This window comes from Momordica charantia, assembly GCF_013281855.1.
Source record: "Momordica charantia cultivar OHB3-1 chromosome 4 unlocalized genomic scaffold, Mcharantia_2.0 BLBB01000004.1, whole genome shotgun sequence".
NCBI classification, from domain to species: domain Eukaryota; kingdom Viridiplantae; phylum Streptophyta; class Magnoliopsida; order Cucurbitales; family Cucurbitaceae; genus Momordica; species Momordica charantia.
Window position 1 is genome coordinate 10,211,073 of NW_028275162.1, and position 13,724 is coordinate 10,224,796.

Below are 13,724 nucleotides of genomic sequence, written 5' to 3' on the forward strand. Positions count from 1 at the left end.
TTGTTAGAGATGTCTCCATATACTATAGAAACATCTAGGACTCACTACATCAAAATATCAAAGTTTTATATTATTTATTTTTATAAATTTTTGTTTGCAAATACAACATAATTAGAATTATTGTAGGACCAAAAGTTAGTGTTTTATGGTTGCTATATTAAAAATAATTTTAGAATGTTATTTACAACTTATCAAAGAAAATGGCATAAAAAAGGGAATCATATATTTACGTTATGTTTCTAAATTTATTCATATTTGTTGGTTTGTTAGTTATTGATTTTTTTGTTTATTTCTTTTTTAGATGATTGATTAAATTATAACTAATATGAAACAAGAATACAAACCATATGTGGGTGCAAATATTTTGGAGGGATTAGGTATATACCCACTGTAGACACCGTATTTGGTCAAACTTAATTTTAATTTAATTTATTTTATTAAGTTTTATTTAATCGTTTGGTTAAAAATAACATAAGTTTACTTTATTATTAGTTTAAGGTAAAGTTTTAATTAAATTAAATTTAAAAGAAATATAGTTTGTTTTAAACTAATTTGATTTTATAAATTAGGTTTTTATTTAAATAAATGAATTGTTTTAATTAAAAATAAATAATTGGTTGTTTTCCTCTTTTCCCTCGTCAAAGCCCACTAATGTGACATTCTCTTCTTCACGATCTTCCTCCCTCTTTCTCTAGTTTACTCATTTTAGCATTGGTTACCATTGTTTCTCTTAATATTTAAGAGGGAGGGAACACAGGGAGGAAAAAGGCAAAATAGGAGAATTTGGTTTAAAGTTTTGTTTCTCTCTAGGAAAACCCACGAGAAATTGACTCAAATGATCATCCTAAGCTTCCATTTTGTTCAAATAACTCACCCCTGAAAATTTGTTTTAAATGACCAAAAACATCTTTTTCTGACTTGTCGATGGAAGTAAATATATCTAACTATCCCTTGTTGGTGACGTAAATTCTTGGGCGAGATCGACATATTTTTCAGCTGAAATTTGTGAAAAATTACAACATAAGGTTGTTGATGGGCGAGAAATGAAGTTGACTTACCTTAAAATCACGGCCGTGAAATGTAATTATCTCACCCGAGAATTGAAGTTTTTCCAATTAATGCAAACACCTAACTCTCCTTTATTGTTCAGCAAACCATACTTAGGAAAATCTTTACTTTTCATCCGTGCATTTTGTACTCAACTCTCAAACAACAAAAAGAATATTGTAAATTCCAAGTCACTCTTCCATCTACATCTAGTTTGTGGCTGAATAAAATTTTCACACCAACGAGGTAGGTGATATTTCCTTTAACGATGTTCTATTTTCGTGTATAAACTCGCACATTTGCGTCACTGCCTTTTCATGAGCTTTTTTTTTTTGCAGAAACGTAGGGTGCATCTGTGTTTTTTTTTTGTGTGTTTTTTTTTGTTTTTCCCTTGAGCACAACATGTGGGGGTGGATCCGTGATTGTGAAATTTCTTTTATCATTCCCAGGCAAAATTTGAAGTATTCTCACTCGAGATGTATACAATAAGCATCTCAGCTTGTTTCGCTCGTGAATTCTCACCCGAGAAATATGGAAATTTCACCCGAGAAGTTAGATGTATAATTTTGTATATTATTATGATTTTAAGAATGTTGTTGGTTCGTCATGCAGGATGCCTCCCCTCTTTGTTAGCTATGGTGGTATGTGGAATGAGTCACGATTTGTCTATGAAGGTGAGATTATGGTAAGTTTGGATGTGGACGATAGTATAACGTATGACGAGCTCATAAGTGCTATGTTCAGGCTTACCCGAATAGATCCGAACCAATTCAACATCTTGATACATTGTATATACAAGTTCAATTTGCAGTACCAGGTTCCAAAGTATCATATCTTTGATGACCATAGCCTTAGATTTTTTCTTAGAGGCCCTCAACACCCCTCTGAAGTTCCATTGTACGTATCTGTTGTAACGAAGGAAAGACATGGTAGTGGAAACACTTCACAAAATTCTATAATTCCAGAAACCGAAGCATTCCATTCGTTTCCTCACCAGTTAGGGCAAATCGTTCCCTATTATGTGCCATCAGTTCCTTTTGATTCCACGCTCACGGGTGTTGATCCATCATGTTTTGTCCCATCAATAACGTCGTTAACGGATAGTGTGGTCCCATGTAACTTGGGTGATGATGAAATAAACTATTGCGGTCAATGAGACGATAATGATGAGAATCGGATGAAGTATGAGGTCGAAGATAATGAGAACCACGATATTGAGTTCTATAACGATGTTGATGTTGACAACGAGGCGGAAGTAGACCCAAGGGATTTAGCCGCTCCATCTTCCGACCCTTTGACCGAAGTGCACATGGTCAGTACGAATGCACCGCGTGCAACTGGTCAAGCTTCTTGCTCAAGTGAAATCACTAGGATAGGTGATGAAGTTGGTTTGTCAACAGAGTACATTGCAGTAGGGAGTACTTTTCAGATCGAAAGATGAATTATAGTTCAAACTCTCGGTGTTTGCAATTAGATTGAATTTTAAATATCGCGTGAAGAAATCTACGAAGCGTTTGTACACTGTTGGATACTCGGAGGATGGATGCAAGTGGAGCCTGCGTGCAAGGCAGATTAAAGATTCAGATACCTTCCTTACCTCTACGTTATATGAGGTGCACGGTTTCATACGTGAGGTAATGAAACATGATCACCGACAAGCTCAAAGTTGTGTGGTGGGTCAGATTATAAAGTCCAACTTCGAGGATGTAAGTTGTCATTATAGGCCAAAGGATATTGTTAACGACATGCGGAAAAATTATGGTGTTAACATCCGATATGAAAAGGCGCGGCTTGCGAGAGCAAGAGCGTTGGACCTACTAATGGGATCGCCAAAGAAGTCGTACACTTGCGTAAATATGGCGAGGCATTGAATCTGTGAACCTGGGCACGGTTTTTTCATTGAAGCTAGAAGATGATAAATACTTTCCATATGTGTTCATGGCCCTAAGCTGCTCTATCCGAGACTTTAGAAGTTGCATCGCTCCATGCTTGTCATCGACGGTGCTCGTCTAAAGGGAAAATATAAAGGTGTGATACTTATAGCTTCTTCTATTAATGATAATAATCAGATATATCCACTTGCATTTAGAATTGTGGATAGGGAAACAGACAACTCATGGAATTGGTTCTTGGAGCGAGCGAAGAGTTGTATTGGGGACATTGATGGATTGGTTTTCGTGTCCGACCGCCACCAAACCATTAATAATTCTGTAGCTATTGTATTCCCCGTTGCACAACACGTCACATGCATGCATCACGTGCAGATGAACTTTAATGATAAGTTTAAGACTAGAAATGAGGTCTTGTAGAAGCTGTACATTCAAGCAGCTAAGGCATTCAAGAAGTCTACATTCAGGTATTATTAGAACCATCTCGTGGGATTCCTAGAAGTGCAAAAGTATATAGAGGACATCAGGTTCGATAAATGGTCACGTGCATATCAACCCGGATTGAGGTACAACCAAATGACAACTAACATTGCAGAATCTATGAACGCAGTACTTGTACATGCACAAGCGTTGCCGGTCACTGCAATATTAGAACATTGTAGGGCGCTACTACAACGGTGGTTTAATGAGCAGCGGACCTACGCATCCACAAGAGCATTCGCTCTCACTGACTATGTTGTTGACATTCTTAAGGAAGCTGTGGACCAGGCCCGACGACATACCATTAGACCAATTAACAATTATGAGTATGAGGTACACGATGGTAGTAGTAAAGTACGTGTCAATCTAAACACTAAGGCTTGTATGTGCAAGTAGTTTGACTACTACCAGATTCCATGCTCTCATGCTATTGTTGTGGCCATGCATCAGAATGTAAATAGGTACACATAGTGTTCGTCGAATTATAAATTAGAGACGCTTATTATTGCGTATGCCGAATCAATCTACCCATTAGGCGATAAGGAGGATTGAGTTTTACCCGATGACTTTATTGAATTCACCATAAAGCCTCCAAAGTTCGTTCCGAGAGTTGGTCGGCGACAAACAAATACCTTTAGCTGGAGACAAGTTCACAAATGCAGCAGGTGTGAAATGCAGGGTCACAAAAACTTGTCGCCAACCACTACGAACGATAGAGAATTAGATGCATATAATGTGTATTTTTCTTATGTAAGACAACGACATAAGATTCCCCTTTTTTGTGTTTAAGCATGGATTACACTCATAAGTGTGTTGATGTTGTTGTCCTACATAAAACTTTTGCATAAGTGTTTAGGTTTTTCTGTGTTTAGGTATTGATGGAGTACATTCGACCAAGAACTATTACAGAGAGGAGATATACAATTTCTGTAAAACTTTTCTGGCGAAATTTGGAATACCCTCGCCCATGAAGTATTTCAGAGACTGAATACCTGATTTCTGTAAAATTTCTCGGGCGAAATTGGAGTACATTAGCCCGAGAAATTTTACAAAATTGATCTTCTATCTATACTTTACCACAAGCGAGATCAGGTTTATCTTGTCAGAGAAATTTTTCAGAAATTGATATATCATTTCCCTACACATGTTACCAAGGTAGTCTGACTTGGAAATTTAGTAATGTACTGAAATTGTTAATATCACAGTTCTTTGATTAGGAAATTACTCAAAATTAGTAATGTACTTAAACTTTTAGTAATGTATTCAAAGTGGAAATTTAGTGATGTAATTTAAATGAAACTGCTAGTATTATTTGATTGACAAAAACTACTAGTGTTCAAAATATACACACATTTGCCCACATTTTAATGGCAAGTTTCTCCTTAAACAATTGGATCCTGTCGTGAGTTAATGTTGCTAGATCGGGATCCGTTACATCATATTCAAAAAAATTTACACAAAATATACCACAATCACTAGGACCAGTTTGCTGTGGTGTCTCCGTTACTTGACGAATGCACCATGGTAGATTAGGTAGGGTAGGCCTGACTACCTTAACGCCGGAATTGCACATTAACGTCAAATCTGCACATTAACGCCGGGAGGATGACACTCATGGGGTTCAACTCGTCCTCTAGAGCCGTCAGTGTTGTGTTCGCCCTCAAAGAATCCCACACGACAATCTCACCCTCCTCTAGGTCGATGCAAACCATGATCCAATGGTTTCCACCAATGTTGTACGACAAGTACACAACGTCAAATTCCAGCCACCGTTTTTGTGTTCGCCCTGTCGTATTCTGTTGCAACTCTTGATGGAATAATGTTTGGGGCTGTCAAGCTTTGGTATAAAGATGTTCTGCAGTTCGAGTGCCCCCTCCATTTCCCTGCTCGGTACCATCGTTGGCCCCACCATCATTGTCCCCATCATCATTGCCCCAGTGCCCATCACTCCGTCCGCTAGGGGTGCCCCCTCCATCTCCCGACTTGATACCATCATTGTCCCCATCATCCTCATCAGCGTGTCCATCACCCAATTCATTAGGGGTGCCCCCTCCATCTCCCAGCCCGGTACCATCTCTGCCAGTACCTTTTCCTTTTCTCATGTCGTTCGGATTAATAGGTAAACCCTACAAAATGAGTGACAAATTAATACAAAAAAATAAATCTTATAAACGACAAATTTGTGTATCTTAGGACCCGTTTGATAACCATTTTGTTTTTTGTGTTTAGTATTTTAAAAACAGGGTTGTTTGATAACCAATTCAATTTTATGTTTTTTGTTTTTCAAAATGTTTTTGAAATTCTATTAAATTTTAAAAAAAGTAGTTTTTAAAAACAGAATTCTATTTTTCAAAATCTTATTTTTTCTTCTAATACTCAAATTTTTTCTTTTTTCTCATATTTATCGCTAAAAAATTTATTTCTCACTCTAAAATGTTTTTCTTTATAAATTTCTCCTTACAAAATTGATTTTTCTCTCTCTAAAATTTTTCATATTTATTATTATTTGTCTCTCTCCAAATTTTTCTGTATTTTTATTTTTTATTTTTTTTCTAAGAGATCAGTTTCATTTCTCTCTCTAAAAATTTAATATTTTTCCTAACTTTTGTCTCTTTAAAATTTCGTCTTTTATAACTTTTCTTTCTCTTCATAATCTATTTGTTCCTCTAAAAATTATATCTTATTTTATTGTTCAATTTTCTTGTTTTTTAACTTTTTTTCATCTCTTATTTATTTATTTTCTTTAAAAATTACATTTTGAATCTTGTTTTTATCTCTAAATTTGTTTCCACTATTATTTTTCTCTTTCTTTATAATTTCTTTTTTTTATTTAACATATATTTTTCTCTCGACTTTACTTTTTTTCTCTAAAATTTTTCTCTTTGTGTTTAACTTTTGTTGCACTATTTTTTTGCTAAATATTTGTATTTATTTCTCTAAAATTTATCTTCCAAAGTTTATTTACATCTCTCTAAACTTGTATTTTCATGTCTCTACATTAGGGGATGACAAAACAGAAGAAAACAAAATCAGATTTTTAAAAACAAGAAACAAAAAATGGTTATCAAACATATATGGTTTTTGTTTTTTAAAACACAGAAAACCAAAAACCAAAAAACTAAAAACAAGAAAAACCAAAAAACCAAAAACAAAAATGGTTATCAAACAGGCTCTTAACAATTCGCCGCAAAATTTTTCTAATTGGTTTCAATTCGACTTGAATGCGACCCATATGCTCATCCATACGCTTGTCCATACTCTTGAAGCATTTTTCAACTCTCTTCAGGCGCACACTAGATATGCGTATCTTATTCTTACCCTTAGTCTCCTCATTCTCCAGATCAGCCTATTTCTCAACCATATCAACATCCGCACGTTGGCTCCCATCGTCATATTGTGATCCCTCACGTGCAGCGGGTGGTGCAACATCATCGCCCCCATGCAAACCTTCTTCCATGAGGTCATCATTCTTTAATACAGGTGGGTCGAAGGATCTATTCAAGAAGCTCGTCTTCGCATTAGTTTGATCTAAGGTTCGCGTTCTTCCTACAGTACCAACGATAAGGTAGCATCGGGTACAAATGACAATTAAATTACAAAGTAATTAAAATTCAAATCAAACTTACTGTTCACAACTGAAAAATCTCTCGGTCAAGAACATTCCATGCAGTCGAATGGTCGCACCTCTATCGGAGGATAAATGGAACTGCATCCTAAATAACTTTATTTGTAACCTACCCAGATAGGGAAGATATAGTTTCGTACGTCCACACCTGTATGAATAAGCGATTCACATTATAAACCATAATTGAAAACAACAACTAAGAATAAAAAAAATATTTACATATCTGGAATGCCTAGGGGAAACCATACAAACTATATGATTTCCTCATCTCTCCATCCTTTGATTTCTTCGACGGGCCATGCTGAAGACTACTTATTGTCTTTTCAAATGATAGCGACGCCTAATCATAGTTGCAACAGACCTCCCAGTTGTCCACTATTCCCAGTAGAATATGGTCGAACTTTACGGTTCTTTTTTCTCCCCAACAAAACTAGTTCTACCATGTACACAGTCGATATCTTAACCGCGTCTAAGTCTATTCGGTGTGTTGCCCTAAACTCGTAATTCGTATTTATGTAAAAACAAATGTATATTCAATAAAGTTTTGTTCAATAAATTTGTTGTTGAATTCATAGCATTGCATTGTCCAAAATTCAATAAACTAAACATCCAAGGTTATTATCAGGTAACCGGAACAGTTTATATATTGGGTATATATTTGATATACTGGGTATATAATTGATATACCCTTGATATACTAGGTATATATTTGATATACCCCTGATATACAAGTGGATAATGTCCCGTGAATAACCTAAAGGGTCTATAGTATATGGATAAGGCTGGGTACCTTATCCTGGCAACACTATGGATACAGCCCACTTTGTAAATTTTACAGACAACTCGATCCAAGTCGTTCTTATGGGGACATGCGAGTGGGAGTATCCTATACAATGAGTGTGTATAAGACCAGACCGCGTAATAGTCAATCTTTAGATGTAACGCTGTTAACTAACAGATTGCTATTTCAAAGGATGACCAGACAACTCATTCTCAATCCTGAGTGAGTTATGGACTCCTGTCCGTGAGGACTCGTCCTTTCATCTGTATGGATGAAAGTGGCTAGAGTCCCCGACTCAACATTCCTACTATTTTGGGGATGAGACCGAGTGGGGAGCTGGAAACATAACTTCACAAGATGGAATTCACTCCTCCCCGACGTTAGGGGAGTAGATGAGTATTCTCTTAAATTCTGACTATAGGACTTGAACAAAGAGCCCCACCCTCTCACTGGCTCTAGAAGGACTTCTGGTTACTAGTCGGACAATAATTGGGTTGTTCATTAGAGGAGTAGTGGTATTTAAGGAGTAAGATGTAGCTCAGGGGTAGAACAGTAATTTGACCCAGCTTGAGTTACGAGCACTCGTGAAGGATTGACTTGCCATTAATGGTCAATATCCGTGGACACAGAAATAATCTATAGTGAGAAGAGTTCAACTGCGGGTTTTTAGTGGAGTAACCCGTAGTTAACGTATGTTGATTAAGGTGGTTAATGCGTTTAACAAAATTAATCTCGTAACGTTGGAGCTTCTGATCTACAGATCCATTAGGTCCCTTTGCTAGCTCGTAAAGGGTTATTAAGAACATAAAATCTTGGAAAGTAATTTGAATTGTTCAAATTTAATTAAAGGGAATTTGAGTTAATTTTGTTGGGTACTCTGTCCTAAAACTCGTAGTTTGTAAACAGTGAATATTAATGTGAGGTTATTCAAACAAATGTTGTTAAATGAAAGTGAATTTGTTTTTTAATAAATCCAATAAACAACCCTTGGCTATTATAATAAGTACTTGGACTTTATGTGGAGACATAAACTGGATCAAGTTCAAGTAAATAGCCTAAACAGTCTATAGTACATGGATCAAGTTGGGTACCTTTTCCTGGAGACACTATTGAATATGGCCCGTTTTATGATTGTTACAAATGTTGTAAGGTGTCATAAACGAAGTGATCCTGATTCGTTTGTGTAGAAACATGTGAGCGGGGGTGTTCTACACAATGAGATTGTGTAAGACTGACCCTGAAATAATCACTGTTACGTATTAACACCGTTTACGGATAACACTGATTAATTTCATTTATCGATGACCTAAATAACTTGATCTAAATCCTGAGCCATCTATGAACTCCTATTTATTCAGGATTCTCCCTTGATCTGCATAGGTGAGAGTAAGCTCATCAGTGCTGCTCAATATGCCTCCCATTTCAGGGATAAGACTGGCTAGATAGCTGGGGACATAGAATTAGCAAGACGTAATTCACTCCTACCCGATTTAGGGATAGTAGAGAGGTTGTTCCCTTAAGGACTGATCCCCGGTCTTGAATAAGGGGCCCCATCCTCTCACTGGCCCTAGAGGGATTGGATTTAGTGATTTGATCCTAAATCAATTGTTCATTAGAGGGATAGTGGTACTTAAGGAGAAAAGATGTAACTCAGGGGTAAAACGATTTTTTTTTGACCTAGCTGAGGTTACGAACGACCTGTGAAGGATCGACTTACCGATGATAGTTATATCGAATGGACACAAATATATCTACAGTGAGGGGAGTGCATCTACAGGCTATAGTGGACAGTCCTGTTAGTTAACGAATGTTGATTAACTAAGTTAAAGAGTTTGACCGGTTAGTCTCGAATCGTTGGAGCCCATGATCTGTAGGTCCAACGGGTCTTCATGCTAGCTCATAAAGGATAAAATTGATGAACTAGGTGAAGCAAGAATTTAAAGTGTTCAAATTCGGTTTTTAAGGGAATATTGTATTTTATATGAGATATAATATATAATCTAATTGACATTTAATTATATTGATATTTCAATTTTTGTTTTTATAAAAATTAGTTTTATCAAAGTTTTATTTAAAAAATCAAGTTAGTGGGAAAATCCAACTTAAATCCAACTTAAAGTTGGATTTTCCCACTAACTAGTGGTTTTTGAAATGTTTCTTCAAGGCAATGACACCTATCTTTTACATGCTAGTGGAGTTTGAAGTGGAAGGCATGCAAGACTTGTCTTTGCATGCATTTGGTCTTTATATAGGTGATGAAGATCACTTGGATAAGGCTAATGCTTTCTTGCATAAGTGCAGAATTTTTCCACCCAAATTTCTATTGTCTTCTCCAAGCCATTAGTGTTTTCCCTTTGTTTTCACTCAAAATTCGGTCCCACAACCTTGTTCATAAACCCGAGGATAGCACGGATTTGTCGTTGGTGGTCCCATTGAGTTAGGAGAAGAAGTTATAATGGAGGTCTTCAAAGGTATAAAGTTAATCTCTTTCTCTTTACCTTTTTCATCATTTTTCCAAGCATGCTTATTTTAGTTAAATTGCTTCATTAAGTGTATTATGATCCTTAGCTTCCGCTGTGCATGTCTAAGAGTTCCATCAATTATAAAACTATATATTATGAGAGAATAATATGAATAGGATTCATATTAATACTATAGGTTAAAGTTTAATGTGAATTAGATTCATATTAAATACAATAGGTTACGAGGGAAATGTATATTTGAATATGATTCAAATATTTATTTATTTAATTAAATATGATTTGATTATATTTAATTAATTAATTAATTAATTAAGATTTAATTAATATATTAAATTAAATAAATTAAATAAATGAATATATATATATATGTTTGTTAATTACGGATATAATCCATAATTAACAAACTCACCATTGTTGGGAAGTGGTGAGGTGGAGAGTGGGAAGTTTCTTCCCCTCTCCCTCTTCCCTCCTTTCTTTATAAAACACATGGAATTTCCATGTGTTTTGAAGTGGTTGATCAAAAAGGAAGAACACGCTCTCTCCCACAAAAACCAATTCTCAATTCCTTTCTTTTCGTTCTCATTTCTCTAAGATATGAGATACCACAATCTTGTTCTTAAGTCTTTGAGACATAGCGAGGTAACTTGGTGGTGGTGTTCAATCACACATTCGGGAGTTTTTGTCCGTGCTATCATGAAGCTCGTGCTCGAGGAAAAGAATCCGCCAAAGTCTTCAAAAGTAATTGGTTTTCTTATTCCCCGTGAGGCTTAACCTCGGTTTTAAATAAAATTGTTCTGTTTTTATAAGAACCGGTATCGTTCCTCTTCTAAACCAAATTTAATCACAAGCGATTAAACGCTTCCGCTTGCGATTCGATCCCTTCAATTGGTATAAGAGCCTGATCGGTACTGGTTTTGGTGGGTTAATTTGATGTATAAGACGTATGTTTGTTTGCTAGTAGACGGTTTCGATTTTTGGCATTTAGATTTACAATTTATATTGATTCGATAAATGTAAGGGTCCGTTGTTTTGGGCATTTTGTTGTAAATCAAGTCTGTATAGTCCGGGTCGTTCGTGGAAAAGTGTTGCTGCGAAGGAGGGTCGAATTTCGAAGCTTTTTGGATCGTTTTCGCTGCTGGAATAGAGAGCAGAGCAGCAGGTCCATGACAGCAGCGCCATGGCGCCCTTCTGCAACACCTGGGCGCTGCAACATTTTTCTAGCAAGCGCCGCTAAGTATATGAGGAAATATGTCTTTCTTAACTAGGGTCCTAGTATATATTTAGGCCACTAATGATGTGAAACTCCCTCCATCCAAATGACACCTTACTCCCGAAAAGGTTGAAGCTAATTATGTTTGGTGTTCTCCTGAACCTCCCTAAGTAACATATTGTGTACTACCAACGACTCTTTAAATGCGAGGTCCACGTCAAGAAGATGACCAAAAATAGTTTTCCTAAACATGGCAAGTTGTTTGGGGGTGAGCTTTTCCTTAATACTAGTGCTTGTCTTCGCTATGTGCGATAGAGAAGTCACGTTGGAAGAGGCATAGGTTACGGCGTCGATTTATGTATCATTTTCGTTTTGCAAACCTGGAGAGGAGTAAATACAAAATTAACTACGATAACCATATAAATAGAAACCAGAAATAACAAAAAATCACGACCGACAGTATAATTCTGTTAAATTTCTCACATAAGCTTTCGAGTGAGATCGTGCACCGAGAAATTTAACAGTTGAGTTTCTTCGTCTTGAAAAATCTCATGGTACCTCGTGCGAAGTTATCGCTATTAAATTTCTCGGGGTGATCTCGGGCAAGGTCAAACTGAGAAATAAAATAGCGAACAACTTTGCATGAGATACCCCAAGATTTGTTATGACAATGAAACTCAGTTGTTAAACTTCTCGGGGCACGATCTCGCCTGAAACCAACCTGAGAAATTAAACAACTTTTATTTAACCACAACATGCAAATTTCTCGGGGTGCCTCAACCGAAGTTCTTCGATGTACATGTCTCGGTTGAATCTCGCTAAAAATTGCCCCGAGAAATTTAACAGAAACAAAAAAACACACTTCAAAAAAATGAAATCCCTAACCCACTTTCCCCGAAATTGTCCCGAGGGTCATCTTCAACCTCCCACACACCTTAAACGCCAGAAATCAATACAAATACTCGCCGAAAACTAAAACCCCTAACCCATAAAATGAAATCGAGGGAAACCAAAACCTGAAAACCTATTTCTCATGTATAGGGCGGAAAACAAGAAATAAACAAAAGGAAACAAAAGTTCTATCACCAGAAAATCAAAAGCCCTAATTATAAGTGCAAAATTAACGAAATCGAACCTCCAACGTCCATGCTACTTTCACGGAGGATAAGAAAATACAAGCTTTCGGTGTGAAGGAAACATAGGGAACTGAAAGAGAGAAGAAGAAGACGCAGAAACGACAATGGGAATGGAAAAGAAACGAAAATGCAAGGAAAAAGAAGAGAAAGAGGGGGAAAAGAGGTCAATGGTTGTTTTTTGACTTGAGGGGCACAAATGTAATTTCAATTATTTTTAAATTAATTAAAATAATAAAATAGGTTATTTAAAACAATTTTTTAGAGGTGGATTATTGGAAACTTAATAGGATTATTTGAGTCAATTCCTCAAAACCCACCTACCCATTAAAGTTCATAACTTTTTAACCTTTTCCTTTTCTTTTCTCTTTTATCCCATTCTCTCTTCAACCCCACATCTCCCTCATCTTCTACCTCTCTTCTCCTTTATTCTCACCACCACCATTTTTCCTCACCCATTTCGGCGAGCATGAACAGTGCGGCGACTTGAAGCAACAAGACCTCGACGTCCTCCAGCAACTCCCGACGACCAGATTTGGTGAGGATTTTGGCGGCATCACAATTTCTGACAAAGACCAGCGGCGCAACAGATTCGGCTTCGGAATTTCTTCACGGCCCACGACACCCGAATATTCCTGCAACCTCCAAGACCCAACAGAAGCAGATCTACAAAACTCCGGCAACGAAAGCAACAAATCCCAACGAATTGCGGCAGATCCGACAACGGCAACTTCCGGTGACTTACCCACGACCTCCGGCACGACACACTCACGACCTCCAGCATGACACATTCACGACCTCTGACATTAACAAGATTCTGTTAGGTTTTTTTTTTTTTTTTATTTAAAAAATAGGAAAGGAGAGTTTATTTTCAATAAACAAAACTTTTGTTTTACAATAAAAGGGGAAGTGCTGAATTTTCTTCTTTTAATAAGGAAAGTGTTTGGGGTAGAAAGTTTCTTCTCTGAAACCAGGAAAGGAATTTGTTTTGGAGAGAGAGATTTTTTTAAAGTAAGGATAAACATTTTTTTGGGTAAAATAAACTTAAGTTTTTTTTAAAGGAAAAAATTCTTTTA

General features: G+C 36.5%; 1 long non-coding RNA gene across 1 annotated transcript; it reads right to left on the bottom strand.

The window, feature by feature from the left end:
- Positions 1–6,419: 6,419 nt before the first annotated feature.
- LOC148211768 (uncharacterized) lies at positions 6,420–12,752 on the bottom strand. The gene is made up of 3 exons (XR_015790520.1): positions 12,651–12,752; positions 7,043–7,189; positions 6,420–6,962 (listed from the first exon to the last, which is right to left on the bottom strand). It is a non-coding gene; the product is annotated as an uncharacterized LOC148211768 (long non-coding RNA).
- Positions 12,753–13,724: the final 972 nt, after the last annotated feature.